The 7,973-nt window shown below is 33.9% G+C and overlaps 1 pseudogene; it reads left to right on the top strand.

Moving 5' to 3' along the window:
- Positions 1 to 2,214: 2,214 nt before the first annotated feature.
- Positions 2,215 to 2,900, top strand: LOC136323770 (visual pigment-like receptor peropsin pseudogene; annotated as a pseudogene).
- The last annotated feature ends 5,073 nt before the right edge of the window (positions 2,901 to 7,973 follow it).

The following is a 7,973-nucleotide window of genomic DNA, read 5'->3' as shown; positions in this document are numbered from 1 at the left end:
AAAATGTCTACATGTTAAATGGCAAAGATAGAAACTTAACACAAATTAAACATTGAGAACAAAGAAAGAAAACAAAATCCTTAAACATTTGCAGAGACATGCAAGCTGTTTCTATGCAAAAGTAAGTGGTTCTGAGGTCCTGGCTGCTTATCTCAGTGGCTAGAGCATCATCACAGAGTACCAAGGACATGGGTCACATCCCCATTCAAGGCACATAAAAGAAGCAACCAATGAGTGCACAACTGGATGGAACAACTAAGTGGAACAATGAGTTGATGTTTCTCTTCTCCCAACCCCGTCTCTCAAAAAATTTAATTAAGAATTTTTTAAAAGGTGGTTCTGAGAATGCTTAGTATTTTCCTCTTTGTACCACTTTATGCAAATGTAGTGACACTCCATTCCATTAGGCAGCCAGGGTCTATCTGATGTCAGATGTTTCTAAAAAATTGAAAGAACAAGCCATTGGTCCAAAAATTTCCCTTAATTTTTCCACTTTAAAATGTGTTTAAAACATTATGTTTTAACCATTAAAACAATGTACTTCAAAACTCATATTTCAGGATAGAAACTTGAATCAAATGCAATCTCCATTTGATGGCAAGATAAGATTTACACTGGTGAAATATTTTGACAAAAAACATTATATTTTAAGTCTTAATATATGTATTACAGTAAATGTTTTAGATGATTAAGGAATGGAAAGCTACTTCAGGGTAGGGCAACATCATGAGTAAGATTGGATTTGTGAGGTTTTAGAATATTAAAAGGATTGATTGAGTAATCAGAGAGATGAGAGAAACTATGTGAGCACCTTAAACAAGATAAATGTTATGGGTGTGAAATATTCACTGCCTGATCTGATATGAATAAAACCATATTAAAAATCCAAATATATCACTGCACAAGAGAGGGACATATTTTGTCCACCATTGATGATAGGCAATGGATATGCCGTTCTGATTTCAATGTCACCTTTGCTGACAGTGGTGAATCAGGTCCTTAGAGGAGCATGTTCATGGCCTTGTTTTGAGACTCATGGGGTCTGGCTAGTGAGACCAGATTGGAAGATGTAATTGACTAATTGACTTTACAGGGTCATTTAGTACTTACTGCCCCTTTCTCTATCTCTCTTTTACTTTAAATATACACATATTAAGCATTTTAAATATACATACATTAAATATTTTTTTGGATTGTTTTCTTGGATAAAGGCCTCTTTGGGAATTCATCTAATGATTAACTTTGTGTGTCATTATGACAAAAGAAGGGCAAAATAACCTCTTTAAGTCCCTCCTGTCTACCTGAGAATTCTTTGCTATTGAAGGGAAAGCGAAGTCTCATCTTAAGAGTTCGGTGGAGCTGTCTGCTGACTAAACTGCTGGAGCTAAAATGTGCAACAAATGAAAGCGTGTTTCTTCACAGCAACCAGGTCAGGAGCATTGTGGGGTAATTAACTCAGATCTGTTATTGTGTTTAGTGCACGAATTCTTTGAGCTCATGACAAAGTGTTACATTGCATAAAAATGGGAAGGGGGAAGTCTAAAATTCAATCTGGAGAAAAATATTAAAAATTAAGCAGAAACATATGCAAGCAAATGAAAAGGGATTTGTAGTTGATGAAATCTGGACAAATCTACAGACTGCATGGTACTGTTTCTACTTCTAACTATTTGTAATGCAGAAGCCACAACAGCTCACTCAAGAAACGTGAAACTATGAAAAGTAGGAGATTTAGGAACCATATTTTCATTGGCATTCTAGATTAACCTTTCATGTTTTATTTAGATTATATATAATACTCATATCCACTGTGATGCATTTACTATATGAAATGCTGAGCGGAGAACTTTGTTTTCCAAGTACTTATAAATGCATGACCATAAAATTAGAGCACTTTAAAAAATGAAATGTTCTTGCAGGTTATTTTATTAACTGACTATCCTTTAAGTTTTCACTGGTCAGGCAAGATGAATTTGAACATTTACTTTAGAAACTTGGACACAATAACATACATGATTCACGAGGGTCTGTTTTTAGTTTACTTTAATCACAAAAAGACAGTGTCTTTTAGAAAAGAACTTAAAAGTTCTGATACATAATAATAAAATTTAAATATTGAGAAGTTGAAAACTGTTGATGGTAAAGTGTAGACAGATGTTTCAAATTCTGTATACATAGATTTTGTTATTATTGAAGGCTTATTATGAAGCCTATCTCAATATCTTTCTTCCAAAATGCTAAGGAATAATTTAGGTAACAGTTCAGACCCTGTTAATGAAGATGGCTCTGTCTTTTCACAGACTGAACACAATATTCTTGCAGCTTACTTGATTATGGCAGGTATGATAAATATTCTCAGCAACATAATAGTTCTGGGCATCTTCATTAAGTACAAGGAACTTCGGATACCCACAAATGCAATTATCATTAACCTGGCTGTTACTGATATAGGGGTCAGTAGCATTGGCTATCCCATGTCTGCTGCGTCAGATCTGTATGGACGTTGGAAATTTGGATATGCAGGATGTCAGATTTATGCTGGAATGAATATCTTTTTTGGAATGGCAAGTATCGGATTACTCATGGTCGTGGCCATGGATCGGTACCTGACCATTTGCCGTCCTGACACAGGAAGAAGAATGACCACCAACACTTACATCAGCATGATTCTGGGGGCCTGGATCAACGGCCTCTTTTGGGCTTCGATGCCTATCATAGGGTGGGCTAGTTATGCCCCAGATCCTACTGGGGCCACCTGTACCATAAACTGGCGGGAAAATGATGTGTTTAGGAGGGCAATGTTCGCCATCTTCAAATGTCAGCATCATCAAACTCTGCTCGTGACAAATTTTTTACCAATGTATATACCTCAAAACTCATTGACTTCTGGAAGAATCTGAAATAAGAGGAAAGCACAAGTTATCAAAATATTTTATTTACTGTTTTCTGCAATGTTTTAATTTTACTTAAAATATGAGCTTGTTTAGATCAAATGAAAATATAGTTTATTATCCTAATAGACTGAATTTCTAAGGTATAATTTATAGTTCTTTTGTCTGTGCTTTGGCTGCTATGGGAATGTTTCTTTATTTCTTTATATGTAAACTTATAGTTCATCTCCTTTGATGAACCCATGCATCCGAGATTAAGGCTTTTTCTCTTTCTCCCTATTATGGAATGCATTATATTGTATCAGGGACCTGGCATCTTGCCTGGGCCCTCCATAAGACCAGAAATAGCTGCTAGGATAAATGTTCTAATAAAATAATAATAATAATAATAATAAATAATTTTTAATAAATAATTACTGAAATGAGTTGTTGAGTATTCCCAGCTAGAATGCAGAACATTTTTACATTTCAAAATTAAACTTTTTTTATGCAATTGTTAACTTACTATTTAACAAAAATGATCAGATGACTATTAAACTTAGTGTTTCTAAATCTCATGTTAGTGAATGTATATACATATTTCATATAGCAATATAATATTTGTGCCTATTATTATATAGTCTGCTTTTTAATTACCATTTTTCTGTATATGTATTTCTCTATATTTGTCATTAGAATTAAATTTAATCAGAGTGAGGGTTTTTGTAAAGTGTTATTTTTTAATCTTTTTGTTTGTTTGAAATTTGTTTTATTGTAATAAGAAGATAACATAAGATCTACCCCCTTAACAAATTGTTGAGTGTATAATACAGTATTGGTAACTGTAAGTACAATATTGTACAGCAGATCTCTACAACTTATTCATCATTTAACTGAGAGTTTATGCCTGTTGAATAGCCAAAAGTTTGTACTTTGATGTATACTTAGCATGTAGACCCATTGTGTTTGGCACATAGTAGGCACTCAATAAATATTTGGTGAATGTTGAATAAAAAAAAATTCTGTATACATATTAAAATTACATTAAAATGAGTTGTTCTAACTTTTATTAGAGTGTTCCTTCCCTTTCTTCAAATTAAATAAACTCCAAATATTATTTTCTGATGTTTAAGATAGTCCTTGCTAAGATATTTCAAAGTAAATTTGTTGCCTGTTTCTGAAGGAGTCATTCTGTTTCATGTCAGGAGAGAGGTTGAGATTAGAAAGGGAAAACCGGAATTGTCCTATTTGTTGTCTTCAAACTTAACCACTGTCCCACCACCTTTTTGTTCTTTCTGTTCCTCTTCTTCCCATCCTTCTTTTGCTTTGGTTATTAAAAGGAAGAAGCTAGGATGGAATAGAAAGCATAAAATAGGAGATCAAGAGGCAAAAGGCAAGGAAAGAGCTTGGAGAACTTTTCATCTATTTAGAAGTGGAGGTAAAATAATTCAAAACAAGCACTAATTTAGTGACTCCCATATATAAGACAAATTTTTTAAAAGCTGCCAAATGCCAACATCGATTCCTACTCTCCTTCTCTTGTCTCTCACCCCCTGCCCAAGATATTTCACAAATAACATTCTATATTTCTAAGTACAGAAACAGAACTGAGCCCAAATTACATTCTACTGACAAGCCAGGGATAGCCTTAGAGAAATTAAGCCAGTAGGACTGCTTTTAGCAAACCCTGTCTCTTTTTCACTTGTGCTCCCCCCCCACCATCTTGTTCTTCTCCAAGTGGCCCCTCAGCTGCCTTTTTTCTGCCTCACCCTACCAACAATTCCCCAAATATTAATATAACTCATCTGTAAGCCATCTACAAATTATCTCACTGATCTGAGTGAACAAATGAATGAGTTACTGACCATTAAACTGTTCTGTGCTTAAGAACAGCCTTTGTGGGAGTGTGTTAAACCAAAGAATTGGCTAAAACAATGACACCAAAGAAGAACTTAGAGCACTAAAGTTGAACAAAAGAAAATATTTGACTCTGATGAAGCTCTTAAATCTCAACATACTAGAAGTCACACGCATCATCACATATGATGAGCTATAGAGTGGGAACATTTGTTCTGTATAATGGGTCAGAAGGCTCAGGATCCTAACCCAGCCCACTGCATATTTTTATGGATGTTGAACAGAAACACTTTCACATCTATCTTTAGTGCACTAGCTTCTTTCATGCTACAAGGGCAGAGTCAAGTAGTTGCAGCTAAAATATTTATTAGCAGAAGCATTTGAGAAAAAGATTGCTGGCCTACTCTAGGAATAATGACATTGAAAAGTGTGGCAAATCTTTTATCTTACTTTTTCCTTTTTGTTTTTCAACTTGTTTTTCTTCAACTGTAGAACAGGGCAATTTAAACTTTTAGTTTCAATAGTTAGTAAGAAAATCTTACTTAAAAAGCTAAATGTAATGAATTATGGTCATATTGAAATAGCTTTCAATTTTGATGCCTCTACACCAGTGGTCCCCAACCTTTTTTGGGCCACGAACTGGTTTAATGTCAGAAAATATTTTCGCGGGCCAGCCTTTAGGGTGGGATGAATAAATGTATCACGTGACCGAGACAAGCATCAAGAGTGAGTCTTAGATGGATGTAACAGAGGGAATCTGGTCATTTAAAAAAATAAAACATCATTCAGACTTAAATATAAAACAGAAACAATGTAAGTTATTTATTCTTTCTCTGTGGACCGGTACCAAATGGCCCATGGACCAGTACCAGTCTATGGCCTGGGGGTTGGGGACCACTGCTCTACACTATAGATATAATTGAATGAGTTTGTAGTGATTGTCTTGCTTTGGTTATAAAACTCCAAATCAATTCTTATTTGGCTTCCTTTAATCACTTCTAATGACTAATGATTTAAGATACTGGGGATTTACTACTAATGCAATACAAAGAAATGCATATTTTCTTTTTATCTTATACCACTAATGCATCTTGTGCATAAAGGAGAGTTTATGATAGTATATAGAATATAACAAAAACGTGGGCTATCACTACTTTGATTGAACTTTAAAATTATAAAGTGGCCAACATATTTTTATTTTAATACTATATTTTATTAAACCAAATATATATATGTTATTAAAATATGTGATGAACATAAAAAAATTTTATTAGGTAGTTTAGATTCTTTATCTTTGTACTAGAATATCGCTTTTTATTTTATTTATTTTAATGCAATTTATTTGAGTGACATAAGCTAATAAATTTATATAGGTTTCAAGTATACAATTCTACAATACTTCATTTGTATATTGTATTGCGTGTTCACCACCCCAAGTCAAATGTGGCCAATATTTTTTAAAAATAAAATTTTATAGTGCATTAGTAGTCCATTCCCTATTTATGCATTTCCCAAAACATGCTCCCCAGAAAGTGGTCTATGTAAGTAGATTAAGGAACAAAAGGCTAAGGAGGTCAAATAAGCTTGGAAATGGCAAACTTAAGAGTGTATTTAATGCAGGACTTCTCACTTCTCAGAGCATTTACTATGAAAATATTTATTGTTAATTGCAAAGAGAGGGTATAGTATGCTTTAGTCCTTAATTTATTTATTTATTTATTCACTCATTCAGTAAATGTTTCTTGAATGCCTATTCTTTGCCAACCAGTTCTAGGTGCTCCAAATGAAGCATTTCACAAAGCTCAAAGGTTATGGAGAGTTGGAAGACATCACATATGTTTAGAGAGTTTTGGAAAGAATTCATGAAGGAAAAGAACTGATGATGAGTGGAATTGTGATAATCAGACTTGTCTAGAGAGAGACAACTTAGTAACTAGAAATACATAACTAGGATGCATATAATAGGATTTAACATATAATTATTGAGTATAATGAAATTACATGAACTAGGACCACTGAAATAGCAGGATGAAATCTCTGCTTGAGAATGGCTCATCATAAGTATCGCCAGTTTGCACATATATAATGTTCACACATGCGTGCAGGCCATTCCCCAAATACTGAAGTTGACCTTATTTTAGTGCATTAGTATATTTCTAACATGCTAAATATTAATTAAAATATCCCCTGAGCTTGCTTTTATTGGCTTTTTCAAATTTTGATTGGATCTAGGGTTATTTCTTCAATATTTGATTGACTTTTCTCTATAATTTTATCTTTTGAAGAGACAGTCCTTAGTGTCACTTTCACTCATTCTAAAGCTTTTGAGCAAACAAAAATAAAACACAATTATTTTATTCTCAAATGTTGGTTCAATTTAATAAATAAATGATGATGCCCAGATGTTTCATGATTTTTCTGTTGGTAATTTCATTATTTATCCAAATAGGCTCCTATTTAAATATTATTCTATTTAAGGAAGAGTTGTTATGTCATAAATTAATCTGATTGCATAAGCAATTTGCATAGGATTAAAATGAAATACATATATTCAGTATTTCACTACATTTAACACATTTATATTTCCACTGGGCCCTTTCCAGACACCAATAACTTACTGCCAAACTGATATGCTTTCTTGGACGTCTAACAGACATTTCAGACTTAGTGTATCCAAAACTGAGATTTTCATCTTCTCCCCAAAACCTGCTCCTCCCAGTTTTCTCATCTAACATTCCACATCAGTCCATCAGTAAATTTTGTTGTCTCTACTTCAAAAGTATATTCACCCTCAGGTCCTTTTCACAATCTTCACCGCTACTAAATGAGGATTAAAAACCCCCTCATCTGTCTTCTGGGTGATTGTGAAATTCTCCTTATTTCTTTTTTTTTTTAAGTATCATTACAGCTAACAGAATGATTTTGTTAGATTATGTCTCTTCTCTACTCAGAGCCTGCTGTGGGTATCCAACTTGATTTAAAAATCTGAGCCTTTACAATGATGTTCAAGGGCTTGAATCTCTTGTTATATCTCTGTTCTCATCTCCCATTTCATTCCCTCAATTGCTCTGTTCCAGCCCCACTGGCCACATGGAGCTTCACCTCCAGGCCAGCCTCAGACCTTTGCACTTGCTTTGTGCCTGTAAGATGCCTTCCCCAGGTATTCACAAGTCTTGTTTCTTCAACTTCATCTTTATTCAAATATCAATCTCTCAACAAGAGATTTCCTAACCACTCTATCAAAAA

The sequence above is a fragment of the Saccopteryx bilineata genome, chromosome 2, assembly GCF_036850765.1.
Source record: "Saccopteryx bilineata isolate mSacBil1 chromosome 2, mSacBil1_pri_phased_curated, whole genome shotgun sequence".
Taxonomy (NCBI): Eukaryota; Metazoa; Chordata; class Mammalia; order Chiroptera; family Emballonuridae; genus Saccopteryx; species Saccopteryx bilineata.
This window is presented reverse-complemented; position numbering and strand designations above follow the sequence as displayed.